Source organism: Pongo abelii, chromosome X, assembly GCF_028885655.2.
Source record: "Pongo abelii isolate AG06213 chromosome X, NHGRI_mPonAbe1-v2.0_pri, whole genome shotgun sequence".
Taxonomy (NCBI): Eukaryota; Metazoa; Chordata; class Mammalia; order Primates; family Hominidae; genus Pongo; species Pongo abelii.
In genome coordinates, this window is record NC_072008.2 from 140,730,853 (window position 1) to 140,746,903 (window position 16,051).

General features: G+C 41.5%; 1 protein-coding gene across 4 annotated transcripts in view; it reads right to left on the reverse strand.

The window, feature by feature from the left end:
* Window positions 1-16,051, reverse strand: part of PLAC1 (placenta enriched 1) — a 202,002-nt gene that overhangs the window by 143,461 nt on the left and 42,490 nt on the right. For 2 of the 4 annotated variants that reach the window (XM_024240673.3, XM_054545088.2), the window contains exon 1: window positions 7,995-8,190. The exons of the other annotated variants lie outside the window; for them this stretch is intronic. The gene's annotated coding sequence lies outside the window, so the exon portion shown is untranslated. Of the gene's footprint in view, window positions 1-7,994; window positions 8,191-16,051 lie in introns of those variants that run through there. 4 annotated transcript variants of the gene reach the window in all.

Below are 16,051 nucleotides of genomic sequence, written 5' to 3' on the forward strand. Positions count from 1 at the left end.
AGAAAATTATTAAAATTTTTGAACGTCATAAAAGATGATCTTATACTTCAGTTTCAAGACAAGACGAAATAAAAGTACTTTTCCCTACTCTTTCTGCCAAGTATGGCTAAAAACCCTGAACGTTATGTATAAGGCAGACATAAGATGACTCTGACAGGTAGAGAAAAAAGGGCAGACTGGCTAGGGACCTTGGGAACTGAGGCAACGTATTGGTAAGTTTCTTCTGTCCCCTTTTTGCCTCATATATCCCAGACTGGGTACTAGAGAAGCTAGCAACCCAGCAATACCAACAAGCACAGACAAAAAAAATCCCCAACATAAGCCTGCTTTCGCTAGCCAGTGTATCAGAAAAAGAACAACCGTGTAGAACAGAACACCTTTAACAATAACTGCTCTCTACTCCCAGCAAATATCTACAGAAAAAAACATTCCTATTAATGCCAGCAAAGGCTGAGTGGGGAGGCTGACTTTTCCCCTCCCTAGGCTGTAAGAGTATCCTAATCACCTAGCCAGTGTGGTGTTGGAGAGGGCCAAGTGGGAAGCTGTGACTGTAATAAATCCCCTTTCTCCACAGTGACAGTAGAGACCACATAGGGAGCTGTACGTCCATCTCCAGCTGGCAGTAATGAGGTGGTGCCTCTTCTTCCACCACTGGAGCAGTGTCAGAGGAGGCCTGCTAAAACAGAAGACTTCAATAAGAGCCAGTCTCATAATGTAATACCCAAAATGTCAAATTTGAATTAAAAAATCACTTATAATACCAAAAACCAGGAAAATCTCAATTTGAATGAGAAAAGACATTCAACAGATGCCAAGACTGAAATGACACAGATATTACAATTACCTGTCAACGATTTTAAAGCAGCCATCATAAGAACCTTTGAACCAGTAATTATAAATGCACTTGAAACAAAGGGCAAAAAATCTCGACAAAGAAAATAGGAGATATAAAGAAGAACCAAATGGAAATTTTAGAATGAAAAAACAACCAAAATTTTAAAACTTCAATGGATGGGCCCAATAGCAAAACGGAGGAGATAGAGAAAAGAAGCAGTAAACTCGAAGATACAAAAATAGAAATTACCAAGGACAAACAACAAAGAGAAAGTAGACTGAAAAATATATATGAACAGAGCCTCAGGGATCCATGGGACTATAACAAAGCATTCATGTCATCAAAGTCACAGAAGGAGAGGGAATAAAAGGTGAGGCTGAAGATGTATTCAAACAAACAGTGGCTGAAATTTACTCAAATTTTGCAAAAGACAAACCTACAGGTTCAAAAAGCTGAGTAAATCCCAAATATATTAAACCCAAAGAAATCCAGGCCAAAACCCAGTGACTGTAGATTTCTCACCAAAATCTATGGAGGTTACAAGGAAATGACATGGTATTTTTTAAGTATTGAAAGAAAAGAACTGCCAGCACAGAATTCTACAACCAACAAAAATATCCTTCTTAATGAAGGGAAAATCAAGACATCCTTAGATGCAGGAACACTAACAGAATTTATCACTAGCAAACTAACATTTTTTTAAATTATACTTTAAGTTCTAGGGTACATGTGCACAACGTGCAGATTTGTTACATAGGTATACATGTGCCATGTTGGTTTGCTGCACCCATCAACTTGTCATTTACATTAGGTATTTCTCCTAATGCTATCGCTCCCCCAGCCCCCCACCCTCTGACAGGCCAAGAAAATAGGCCAGGCGCGGTGGCTCACAGGGTGTGATGCTCCCCCCTTTGTCGAAAGTGTTCTCATCGTTCAATACCCACCTATGAGTGAGAACATGGGGTGTTTGGTTTTCTGTCCTTGTGATAGCAAACTAACATTTAAAGAATGGCTGAAGGAAGTTCTCCAAACAGAAATAAGTGATAGAAGGAATCTTGGAGCATCAGGAATGAGAAAGAACAAAGAAAGAACAAAAAATATGGATAAATACAGTAGGCTGTCCTCTTCTATTGGTTTTTTAAAAATTATGTTTGATGGTTAAAGCAAAAAGTAAAGCATTGCTTGATAGTTTTCTCAATGTATGTAAACAAAATACTTAAAATAATTATAAACTGGGGAAAGTAAAGGAATAAAGTTGCTATACTTTGACTGGTAAAATGATGACACCAGTAGATTGTAATAAGTTATGTGTATGTCATGTTAGACCTAGAGCAACCACAAAAAAAGCTACACAAAGAGATAACTCTAAAAATCCTGTAGGTGAATCAAAATAGAATTCTAAAAAATATTCAAGTAACACACAGGAAGGCAAGAAAATGAAAACAGAAATAAAAAACAGAGATAACAAACACAAAACACTCAAACCAGAAACAACAAAAATATCCCTCAACAAGTGAACGAGTTCAACCAACTATGGTACATCCATACCATGAAAGAAGAGAACTGCCACACAGAATTCTACACCCAGCAAAAATATTCTTCAAAATGAAGGGGAAATCAAGACATCCTCAGATGAAGGAAAACTAACAGAATTCGTCACTAGCAGACTCGGCAATAAAAAGGAGTAACTATTGACACACCCAGCAACCTGCATGAATCTCCAGGCAATGAAGAAAGGTAATCTCAAAAAGTCACATACTGTATTATTCCACTTATATAACATTCTTGAAATGACAAAATTGTAAAGATGAAGACTAGATTAGTGATTTCTGGGGGTTAGAGATAGGGTGGGGTGGGTGTAACCATAAAGGTAGCATGAGGGACATCTTTGTGGTGATGGAATCATTCTGTATCTTTTTTTTTTTTTTTTTTTTTTTTAGACGGAGTTTTGTTTGCTCTTGTTGCCCAGGCTGGAGTGCAATATGGCGCAATCTCGGCTCACCGCAACCCCGCCTCCCAGGTTCAAGCAATTCTCCTGCTTCGGCCTCCCGAGTAGCTGGGATTACAGGCATGTGCCACCATGCCTGACTAATTTTGTATTTTTAGTAAAGAAAGGGTTTCCCCATGTTGGTCAGGCTGGTCTCGAACTCCCAACCTCAGGTGATCCGCCCACGTCGGCCTCCCAAAGTGCTGGGATTACAGGTGTGAGCCACTGCGTCCGGCCTTCTGTATCTTACACAAATCTACACCTGTGGTAAAAATGGCATAGAATTATATACACACATATTGTACCAATGTCGAATTCCTAGTTTTGATACTGTACTCTAGTTATGTAAAATATAATCATGGGAGAAAATCAGTGAATGGTACAGGGGGCCTCTCTGTACCATATTTGCATCTTCCCATGAATCTATAATTATATTGAAATAAAAAGTTTAGAATAAAGTAACCTCAAAAAGGAGATATATGCCATGTTCATGTATGGGAAGGCTCAACACAAATATGGCAATTTTCTTTAAATTGGTCTGTAAATTCTATGCAAGTTCAACCAAAATCACAACAGGATTTTTCTGGATTTTTGACAAGCTAATTTACATAGAAGACTTACACAGAGAATAAGATTGTAACAGAATGGTAAGGCATCAAGAATATACAAGACAATTGTGAAGAAGAGTAGTGAAGGGCACATTGTTAAGGCTTATTATAATGTCATGGCATTAAAACAACGTAGGCCAGGCGCAGTGGCTCACGCCTATAATCTGAGAACTGTGGGAGGCCAAGGCGGGTGGATCACTTGAGGTCAAGAGTTTGAGACCAGCCTGGCCAAAATGGCGAAACCCGGTTTCTACTAAAAATACTAAAATTAGGTGGGTGTGGTGGCGTGCACCTGTAGTCCCAGCTACTTGGGAGCCTGAGGCAGGAGAATCGCTTGAACCCGGGATCGCGCCACCGCACTCCAGCCTGGGAGACAGAGCGAGACTCTATCTCAAAAAATAAAAAATAAAACAATATAGTATTGGCAGATGGATAAACAAATAGACCAGTGGAATATAAAAAGGGCCTACAAACAACTCAGGTAAGTCTATGAGAACTAGGTAAAGGACAGAGATTGATTATAAATCGTGGAGGATAAGATATAGATTATTTAATAAATGGTATTAAAATTATTCATATGATAAAAGATACAATTAGATAACTTATTCAAACCCTACATAAAAATCAATTCAAAATGAATTAAAGATCTAACTGTTAAAAGCAAAATTTTACAACACTTTGATGCAAATATAGAATACCTTTATGACCTCAGAATAGAAGAATTCATTAATCTCACACGCAAAACTTACAAATTTTAGTAGAAAAGACTGGTAAATGTGACAACATTAAATATTATAATGTCTATAAGAAAAAATGAGAGTATAAAGTTAAAGATAAGCCATATAGTGGGAGAAGACACTTCCAATACATATAATTGAAAAAGAAACAGAGTCAAAAAAGACATAAAATAAATGCTATAAGTCAATTTTAAAAGGCAATCAACACAATGGAAAAAGGAGCGAAGAATACCAACAGACAACTGGCAGAAGACACTGGAATGGTCTAGAAATACATGCAAAGATACTTAACCTCACTAGTACTCAAGGAAATAAAAACAACAACAAAACAAGATACTGTCTTTACTCATCAGACAGGCAAAAATTAAAACTCAAAAGTTGTCAATGGTATGGTGTCATGGGAGCTCATAAACGACTGATGGGACTGTTATTCGGTAGAGCCACATTGGAGAGCAACCTGCCAGTACCCAGAAAAACTAAAAGTGTGTGTACTCTTTAACCCAGAAATCTTACTTTCTAGAAGGTACATACTCTAGAGAAATTCCAATCCAGTGTGCAAAGACACACATATCTCAGTGTTTATTCCAAGTTGTTTGTTTCTAATACTAAAAATTTGGAAATAAATATCCACCAAAGGAGGAATGAATAAATTAAATGTGCTGTGGTTGTACTATAGGTTACTGTTCAGCAGTAAGAATGAACTAGACCACTAAGGCATAAACATGGACTGATCTCAAGAACATAATGCTAAGTTTAAAAAAATACAAAAGTATATCATAGTTTGGAAGAAAACATACCAACTTAATAAAAATGAGTTGACTGGAGGCAGGAGATGAAGGGGGCCTCAACTTTTCTTGTAGCACTTTTTTTTTTTAATTTAAAAAGAATGGAAGACAAAGTAAATACAGTAGTGTATTTCTCCTCTGCATGGTGAGAACACAAGTGTTTGCTATATTCTTCTCTGCACTTTTCTGAATTTTAAAAGTTCTCAATATAAATGAAATGTGTGTTAAATACCCAGTTTGGGAAACCACTGTACTAAGATACTAATAACTCTATAAGTTAACCTATCCAGAGGCATTTTTTATTTTTAAAGAAGGCTGCAATATTTAATCCAAAAGTTGAGGCACTGTTGTATTTGTTGTCACTTATGAAGTGTGGGTTTCCAAGGCAAAGCTTCAAAGGGCATCATTTTCCTCCTATGAACTAGTCCTGCAATTTGATTAAGTTACCACCACTTTGACAGAATGATAGTCTTCCCTTAGGTTGGACAGCTCGGAGAGAGGGAACAGAGCACACTTCCCCACTCAGTTATGCTTTCATTCTTTATAAATAACTCTGTTTTTAAAACAACACCACATAAAATAAAATTTAGAGCAAGATTTATAGAAACACAGACACTTAAGTGCAAATAAATTCTTTCAAATGTTATCAAGCTCTTATTCTATCTTATTCATCAGCCTTGAGTAGATTTCACACAATTTAAATATTTCTTAGCTTGTCTGCAGAGTATCAAGGCTTGTCTGTGGCTTTGAGACTTCTACTCCCTTCACCCCAATCAACTCTACCAGTTGTTTAAACTGCTCAAATCTTTCTTCAGCCACAGTTTTTTAAGTGAGAGTCTTTTTATTGCTTTGGGCATGTTCCTTTTCCTAGCCAGTGCTCAGAATTTTAACTATCTAACTATTCAATTTCTCTCTGTCGCTTTACATGGAGGAGAAACTGGATTTCTGTTCCACACAGTTTGGCAAAGGCTAGCAGGGAGTGAGAGATTACAGCCAGATGTACATCTGCATGTCAGCAGCAAGAAGGTCTGGGATGGTGCTTTTTCAATCAGAAGGGAGTAGTCATTTTCCCTCTCTCTAAGGAGAGGGCCTCCTCCCTCCCATCAGATATTTGGCCGCTAGATGTTCACTGATTAATTACTGAGGTCGCATCTACACACAATTGGTTTCCTTAACAATTCCAGCAGGCTTCCAGCTCATTCTTGAATGTGCTTCTTATTTTTAAAACAACTATCCTCTTTTCCTCCAGCATACATTTGAAAAAGAAAATGAAAACTAGTTAAACAGAGCAAAGCATAGTTTGTAAACACATAAAAAGAGATTCTACCACAATTTCTAATATTAGAAAATCAAGCAGCAGTGGGAGAGTATTTTTAGGGGCAGGGAAACAGTTCTAGTACCCTTCAAATCAGAACACCAAGCTCATCATTTATTCTATTTTCATGAAAGGTGTCATTTCCAATATTCTAGAAATTCATTTTATATTGGAAAGGTAAGGAAAAGTAGACACTCCTTCTCTGTACCCCAACAGCTCCCCATACCCCATCTGACTTCCCAGTAGAAATAGCATATCAAATCCATTATTAGTAAGTTCCTTTTTCTAGTTTGACTCATGACTGAGAATTTCTATCTGTTTTCAAGAGAGATAGATGTGGTCCCAGCACAATCCCTTCATGAAACCTAACCTGGAAGCTACCTCTTGGGTCACATTCTCATTTCTAAGAAGCTCAACATGCAACACAGCCAGTGCTAGAAGTACTTGATTCTGAGAAGTATGATTACAGGTTCTCCAAGACAGGTCAAATTCACAAGCATGGGTTGACAGTCGCTACTTTACCTAAGATCACATCTCTGTACTTGGGGAAATACTGGAACCTGATAAACAAGCAGTAGCTCTACATTACTGACAATTAGATCTGCAAAATTTGGGGGCCAATCCAGCTGAAACTGTGTTTACACAAGCTCTGAAAAGCCGTATCTACCCATCCTGCCTCTCCCGGTTCATCTCTCTCCACTCTCCCACATAACACACGCCTTGTAGGCCACTCTGACAATCCTCAACTATGATATAACTGACAGATGATGTGCACATGCATGACACACTCCCACTCCCATGAGTGTCCTTGGGGAAACCGCAGCTACTAATTGGACCCTTTTCTCTAACTCTCATCAAAACAAACTGAAATGCAAGCAGGTGAGAGTGATGCTATTATTGTAAAGATAACCTTGAATCCACTCTAACTTACAACTAAAGTAAATTATTCAGCAACTCTGGCACATTAATTATTATCAGTAACAAATTACTTGTGTCACACTTTCCAACCAATCACAATACATGAACTGTGGTTGACAATGGCTACCCTTGTCCTATCAGTGACCTGCTCTCTCATGCCTCTGCCCATGCTTTCCCCCTGTTCCCCAAAGGTCCCAAACCCCATATGGTAAGTCCGCAAAAAAGTTTGTTGATGGATTGAATAAATGAATGAATGAAGAGCTTCCGACCTCAGATAAGCCTCACATTGCATTTGCAACACTCATACATTGGGATGCAGCCATGCACCGATGAAAAATAATATTCTGTTACGAATAGTAAAGTCCACTGTGATTATGGGCAATTTTCTTAACCAGAAAGCATTGAGTAGTAAGATGCTTTGCAGCTGTAGATTTTTATTAAAGGCTGTTTAAATAAACATAAAACATATTTGCCGGGAGAGGGTAAAAAGACAGATGCAAATTTCAGTCACAAAATAGGTACATTCATTATTTTTTGCATTTGCTTTAAAATGTGCCCCTAAAACAGCAATTACCCCTAGAAGTCATATTTGACCAGCGATAGGGACCAGAAACAGTGACTTAATTTGGGCAGGAGTTCGCTGGGACATAATATGGCTACTGTGCCTGGAGTCTTTCTTGGTCATAAAAGCAGTAAGGAAGTATGACATAATGGTGTGATGGTAAATCACAGCCTAAGCCATTTTGGTTGGCAGATTTTGAAAGACAAATAAACATTACTTCAGGAGCAGAGAAGACGTGCCTAATTACCTCCGTGCCTAGGCTGGGATCCCTGCAGCTTGTGTCGTTCCTGGACTCAGGTGTGTCTACACGGCCAGGGTCCACGTGTACAGGGTCCGGATGGTCCCGTGAAGAGGTTGGTCTGCTAGGGATGTAGGGACTGGCAGCCCCACCTCCACAACCTCCTCTCCAGGGAAATCAGGCAGCTGGAACCGAATGAGAAGGGCAGCCTTGAGGGGCCCCTTGTAGCCTGGAAGGAGTGGGATTGGAGGAAGAGAAGAGGCTGGTCCCACCCACTCTGCCTTGGAAGTGGTGGGGAGTTGAAGAGCTGATTGCACTTGCAAATCTCTGCAATTTTTACCTCAGGCCAGTCCAAATTACCTCCTCCTTCCCTTTTGTGGTCTCCCAGCCAGGCTATAGCTGTGGCCCAAGTGGGCTTTGGGGCTCACCTAGGGATGGAGCCTACTCTCCTTGCTTGTTGCATTTTCAGAGCTGAAAAACCTCCAACTTTTGTATTTTTTGTTTTACACTGACAGCCCAGGCCATTCTCCTTTCCCTCCTCTCCTGCTTCTCTCTCTCTCTCTCTATCCCCCCATCCCTCTCCCTCTCTCTCCCCCCTTCCCCTGTATGGAAACTGGCTGCCTTCTCATAGTGGAGTAGAAAATAGAATCCCTGGCTTTCACCAGGGCACTGACCTGTCATGGCTTTTCTCACACATACACCCCCAATCCATCCAAAATTGCAGTAAACACACACAACATAAAATTTACCGTTTACCATTTTAACCATTTTAAGCGTACGATTCAGTGGCATTCAGTACATTCACAATGTTGTGCCACCAGCGCCACCCTCCATCTCCAGAACTTTTTCATCTTCTCAGATAGAAACTCTGTACCCATCAAACATTAGCTCCCCATTCTCCTCTTCCCCAGCCCCTGGCAATCCCCATTCTACTGTCTGTTTCTATGAATTTAACCATCCTAGAAACTTTATGTAAGTGGAATCATGCAGTGTTTGTCTTTGTGTGACTGGCTTATTTCACTTAGCATAATGTCCTCAAAGTTCATCTGTGTTGTAGTATGCATCAGAATTTCCTTCCTTTTAAAGGCTGAATAGTATTCCATTGCATGTGTGTACCACGTTTTTTTTTTATCCAATCATCCGTTGATAGACATTTGGGTTGTTTCCACATTTTGAACTTGCCTTTGAACTGTGTAAACATTAGGAATGCACACCCAAAGTGCTGAACATTTCAGGAAGAGAATGAAGTATCCCATCCTCCTCTCTCCACACTCCTCGTCTTTGATCGTCACACCCCTCTGTGTATATTGATAACACAGATCAGTTGCTAAGCACTTGGCACACTTTATGGCATTTAATCCTCACAACAATGCAGTGAGGTAGGTGTTATCCTCATTTGACAGAAGGTTATACTGAGACTCAGAAAAGCTAAGCAACTTGCCCAAAGTCAAACAGTTATAAGTAGCAGAGCTGAGATTTGAAACTCCCACTCCGGCTTGTCTGACTCCAAAGCCCACTCTAAACCACCACTCTAGTGCCTACCCAAAGCCCAGGGGCCCTTTGCCACCAGTCTCTACTTGCTTCTGGTTTGGGGTTGGGTTGGTTTTCAAGAAAAGTAGAGCTGGCATTAAACACTGACAAACCAGTGGCCACGTGCACTTGGAAGGGTCCTTCAAATCTTCAAATCCTGCCCACGGCCCCCACCCCCCCAACACACTGAGTTCTGAAACCGTTCTACCTTGGGCTACTGCTATTCAAACCGAGCAGAGAGCATTACTGAGATGCTGGGATTTGTTTTAACCTTGTTTGTCAATTAGCAGAAAGACTAACCTAGAAGACCAGGGACTTTATTTGTGTCCTTGGATCTGTAGCTCTTTCATAAGCTATTTGTTTCCCTCTCCTGGGGCCCTCTGCTCTTGTCTGCCTTGAATGGACTAATTAATTACAGAGAAGCCCGGCATTTTGAAATGCTAGAAGAATTAAGCTAGAGGCTGTTGGCAGATGTTTACCTGTTAGTGTCTTAGATACCTGAGTGACACTAGGTTCCACTAAGAGGAAGAAGACCTGAAGAACTTTGTGGCTGAGACTGGGGTGTGTGTGTTACGGAAGGGTGTCCCTGGAGGTGGGATAAGGCCCAGTGGGGCAGGAAAGTTGCAGACATAAAACACAAACTTCCCTGCCTCAGTTTTGCCAGGAGATGGCTGAGTGCACAGCTCACTCTGACACTGCCCCAAAGGCCGGCCAGAGTGGCCATGCACATGCTGGTCCTCTGGGCAGCAGCAGGCCCAGCTGAGTAAACAGAAGTGCAGGAGCAAAACAAGCCAATCAATCACAGCACAGCTCCAGCCTACCCCAGTCCCCTCCTCCCCTTTCCTTTCCAGCTCCCCCGGGTCTCTCTAGCAAGCAAGTGGGCCCAGGTGGCCTTTGATCTGTCTCCTTTGCTCTTTACAAGGGGGAAATGTATCTATAGGAAGAGTGAGCTCAGCCCCACCTGTGACCAACCCCTAGGGTTCCTTGCGGGGAGCCACGAGCTTCACACATTCAGCTGCTAATGGCAAAAAAGACAGGCAGACCTGGGATGCTTGAAAAACTTAATGTTGGCTTATGGTAGGAGGGCCTGGGGTGGTTGACCTTCACAGGGTTACAGAGATCAGTAGGGCATGTTATCCTTCTCAAGCACTGGAGCATGGGCTATAGCCTATACTAAGCATACAGAGCCCTGTCAGGGTTGAGCTGAAACTTTGCCATTGCCCGGTTTGCCTTGTGGCTTGAGTTTTTCATATACTCCCTGTGTTTAGGCGTGGAGCTCCCACATTTTTGAGATCCCTCATCCCGCTAGCAAATGGATGTATTATCCAGTGTCAAGTCACTGATTCCCAGAGGGCCTTCTTCTAGAGGCCCACACAGTGTCATGTTCCACTGGGCGAAGATCTTCTGACTGCTGTATCCCCAGGGCCTAGAACCATGCTAACACAGAATTTGTGCCGATTAAATACTTGTTGAGTGAATGAATGAACTGGCATAGCGTAACGGTTAAGAGGTTAGTCTCTGGAGTCAAACAGACCGGAATTCCAGCCCAGTTCTGCCCATCTGAACTTGAGAAAGTTTACTTACCTTCCCTTGGCCTTGGTTCCTTGTCTGTAAAATGAGAATAATAGTACATAACAAGACTATTGTGGGAATTAAAAGAGATAATGCACGTAATGCACTTACCCAGTGCCTCACCCATAATAAATCCTCAGTAAAATGATAGCAATTTTCATTATCTTGTATACCAACTCCAAGCAACTGGCCCAGGCTGCTGGGAGTGCTGACCTGAGGATTCTGTGGTCTAAACCTGACTCAGTGAAAAAGAGTACTTACTCTAAGGCCTGCTATGGGTAAAGATGGTAGAAATAGGAAGGCACTTGCTGGGTACATGTGCGTGCTGGGTACGTGTGCGTTCTGGGTGGGTGGCCAAACCGAAACCATTTGGAGTAGTCTTCAAGGAGAAGTACATCGCGCACATATGACAAGTAGCTTTTTTCTTGAGACAGAGTCTTGCTCTGCCACCCAGGCTGGAGTGCAGTGGTGCAATCTCGGTTCACTGCAATGTCTGCCTGGGTTCAAGGGATTCTCCTGCCTCTGCTTCCAGAGTAGCTGGAATTACAGGTGCATGCCAAAAATTGCCCCTGCTAATTTTTGTCTTTTCAGTAGAGACAGGTTTTCACCATGTTGGCCAGGGTGGTTTACAACCTCCTGACCTCAAGCGATCTGCCTGCCTCAGCCTCCCAAAGTGCTGGGATTACAGGCTTGAGACACCACACCCAGCCAGACAAGTAGCTTTTATCAGCCACACATGTGGGAGTGAGGAAAGAACTTTGCCTTCAGTGGGGACTGCCCCCCAGAGTGAGGCCTGTCTCCTAAAATTCTAGAGCCATTCATTAGCCCATTACTTGCCTAAGCGTTGGAAATAGCATTCTGATTCTTCATCAAAGAGCCCCCAGTCTGAATCTGTTGTCAACAAAGAGGCAGGCCCCAGTGAGCAGTCACTCACCTAGTCCTTAGTGGAGTCTTTACTCTGTAAGCAGAATAGCTGCCTCACCATGTGTTTGAATTTGTCAAATGTCACACACTCTATTTCAAACATGTGAGATTTGACATCATGTGAGCAATATTGCACTCATTTCCAACCCTATTTGAACTTCAAAGGGCAAATGTGTGACACTTTTGATCAACTGGTACCTGATGGCCAAGAAGACTTAGAGGCCCATGTGTAATTAGAAGTGGAGCCCAGAAAGGGAATTTTGATTAAAGGTAAATGAACTCAAGTCTTGGAAAGTTTGAGTTTAACTGGAAACACAAAGCACATGAGGTCAGAGCAAGTCTTAAATTCTCTATCTGAAAACACTCCAATGACATCACCTTGCATCTGGGAGTGTCCTTGGGGTCTGGAGAAGTGTAAGCCAGAAAGCCTCCCTGGAGAAAAAAAAATTCCCCAGAATCTCTCCAGAGACTTAGCTCCTAATAAACCTGTGGAGTGGGCTGTAAGGCGTACTGTGAGGGTGGGGGTGTCACCTTTTTCTTCCCACTCCCTGATCCTGCTTCACCAAATAACAAATTTGCCCATGGGCATTACTTGAAAAGTACATAAAGATCACCCTGCTCTCCAGAAGTACCTCTTTCTTGGACTTCAGTGAGTCACCATTTTTACAGCTTTGGGGCTTCACATTCCTCACGTTCAGGGAATTTGGACAGGATAACTTAGGGAGGCCTTAGCAAACAAGAACACGTGGCTCAAGCAAGTGGATGCCATCTGGCCAGTTAGGAAGGCTTCCAGGCAAGGGACACCCAACAGGAAACCAATTATGAAAGTAGTCTCAGGGCCTGCAGCCCCGCCTGGAGGGAAGAGATCTTAGAGATATCCTACGGCCTGGCTACTTGAAGCCACCAGAGCCTGCATATAGCAGCAGAAAGGGGAGATTTGAGGGCAAAGGAGACAAATGTTTATATTTTGCCTGGAGCCATCCTGGGCAGTCCTCTTCTCATAGTCCCCCTTCTCAAGCAGAAGGAGGGGAGACAGTTGAAAGATTGCCCTCTTCCTTTTCCACGCTCACCTCCCTTTCTTGCCAAATGCAGGAGGTTGAAAAGGGGCCTGTGAATAATTGTGTTGGACAGGCTGCTGACTGGCTGCTGACTGATAAAGAATTTGTGATAGTAATTTTCTAAGTAGAGGAAATTTCACCCAAACCCTTTTCACCTCACACCTGGGCAAAAAATATTCAGAATAGGCAAATACATAGAGACAGGAAGCAGATTAGTGGTTGCCAGGGAGAGGGGAGAATGACGGCTTAGTGTGTGTGGGGTTTCCTTTTGTCATGCTGAAAATGTCTTGAAACTACATAGTGGTAAGTATTGCACAACATTGTGAACACAATAAATGTCATTGAGTTGTACACTTTGAAATTGTTGAAATGGCGAATTTTATGTTATTTGTATTTTATCACACAAATACAAAAATCCTCAACAAAATACTACTAAACTGAATCCAACAACAAATAAAATGAATTATGCACAATGACCAAATAAGATTTTTCCTAGGGATGCAAGGTTGGTTCAACATAAGATAATCAGTCAATGTAGTATGCTGCATTAATAGAACAAAAACTACCTGTTAATCTCCATAGATGCAGAACAAGTATTTGACAAAATTCAATATTCCTTCATGATAAAAGCACTCAATAGGCCAGGCGAAGTGTAATCCCAGCACTTTGGGAAGCCTGTAATCCCAGCACTTTGGGAGGCCGAGGCGGGTGGATCACTTGAGGTCAGGAGTTTGAGACCAGCCTGGCCAACATGGCGAAACCCCATCTCTACTAAAAATACAAAATTATCTGGGAGTGGTGGTGGGAGCCTGTAATCCCAGCTACTCAGGAGGCTGAGGTGGGAGGATTGCTTGAACCTGAGAGGTGGAGGTTGCGGTGAGCTGAGATCGTGCCACTGCACTCCAGCCTGCAGCACAGAGCAAGACTCCGTCTCAATGAAAAACAAACAAACAAACAAAAAAACACTCAATAAACAAGAAATAGAAAGTAACTTTTAATCTGGTAAAGAACATCTATGTAAAACCCACAACTAACATCAAATTTAATGGTATAAAACTGTAAGATTTCCCCCTAAGATCAAAAACAATATGAGAATGTCTACTCTTACCACTTCTATTCAATATTACACTGGAAGTTCTAGCTGGGCTAAATAGGCAAGAGAAAAAAATTAAAGACATCCAGATTGGAAAGGAAGAAGTAAAAAATATCTCTATTTGCAGGTGGCACAACCTTAGTTAGAAAATCCTAAAGAATCCACAAAAAACTATTAGAGCTAATAATCAAGTTCAGCAAGGTTGCAGGATGCCAGAAAACACAACAATCAATTCTATGACTAAGCACTAACAATGGACAACTTGAAAATCAAATTAAGACAACAATTCTATTTGCAATAAAATAATAAACTAATTAGAAATAAATTTAACAAATGAAGTGCAAAACTTGTACACTGAAAACTATAAAACACCATTGACAGAGAATAAAGAAGGCCTTAGTAAATGGAATGACATTTCTTGTTCATGGATTAGAAGACTTAATATTGCTAAGATGGCAGTACTTCCCCAATTGTTCTACGGATTCAGTGTAATCTCTAATAAAATCTCAGCTGGCTTTTTTTTTTTTTGGCGGAAATTGACATGTTGATCTTAAAATGTACACAGTAATGCAACAGACCCAGAGCTAAAAGTGTAACAACTAAAACTAAAACTCAGAAGAAAACATAAGTGTAAATCCTCCTGACCTTGGATTAGGTAAGAAATTCTTAGGATGATAGGACAACAAACACGCAAGTGACAAAGGAAAAAAAAGAGAGATAAATTGGACTATATGAAAATGAAACACTTTTATTTCTAGAGTACAGTGTCATAATCATAGCTTAATGCAGCCTTGACCTCCCTGGCTCAAGCCATCCTTCCACTTCAGCCACTTTAGTAGCTGGGACCACAGGAGTATGCCACCATACCCAGCTAAATTTTTTTTTATTTTTTGTAGAGATGGGCTCTCACTATGTTGCCCAAGCTGGTCTCAAACTCCTGGGCTCAAGTGATCCTCCTGCTTCAGCATCCCAAAGTGTTAGGATTACAGGCATAGGCCACTGTGCCTTCCAAGCATGAAACACTTTTGTACTTCAAATTAAACCACCCAGAAAGTGAAAAGGCAACATGCAGAATGGGAGAAAATATTTGCAAGTCATATATCTGATAATGGACTTGTATCTAGAGTATCTAGAATTCTCACAACTAAACGATAAAAAGACAAATAACCTAATTAAAAATGGGCAAAGAATCTGAAGAGTCATTTCTCCAAAGAAGATATACAAATGGCCAATAAATACATGAAAAGATGCTCAACATCATTAGCCATTAAGGAAAGGCATATCAAAACCACAAAGAGATACCTAGTGAAGACATCTATTAGGATGGCCATAATCAAAAAGACAGGCCGGGCATGGTGGCTCACGCCTATAATCCCAGCACTTTGGGAGGCTACGGCAGGAGGATCACCTGAGGCCAGGAGTTTGAGGCCAGCTTGGGCAACATAGCAAGACTCCATCTCTGAAAAAAAAATTTTAAAATTAGCCAGGTATGGTGGCACACACCTTGTAGTCCCAGCTACTCGGGAGGCTGAGGATTGCTTGAGCCTAGGATTTTGAGGCTACAGTGAGCTATGATCGCTGCCACTGCACTCCAGCCTTGGAAATAGAGCGAGAACTTGTCTCTTAAAGAAAAGACAGGCCGGGCATGGTGGATCACACCTGTAATCCCAGCACTTTGGGAGGCCAAGGCGGGTGGATCACAAGGTCGGAAGTTCAAAATGAGCTTGGCCAAGATGATGAAACCCCATCTCTACTAAAAATACAAAAATTAGCCGGGCATGGTGGCATGCGCCTGTAATCCCAGCTACTCAGGAGGCTGAGGCAGGAGAATTGCTTGAACCTGGGAGGCAGAGGTTGCAGTGAGCTGACATCACGCCACTGCACTCCAG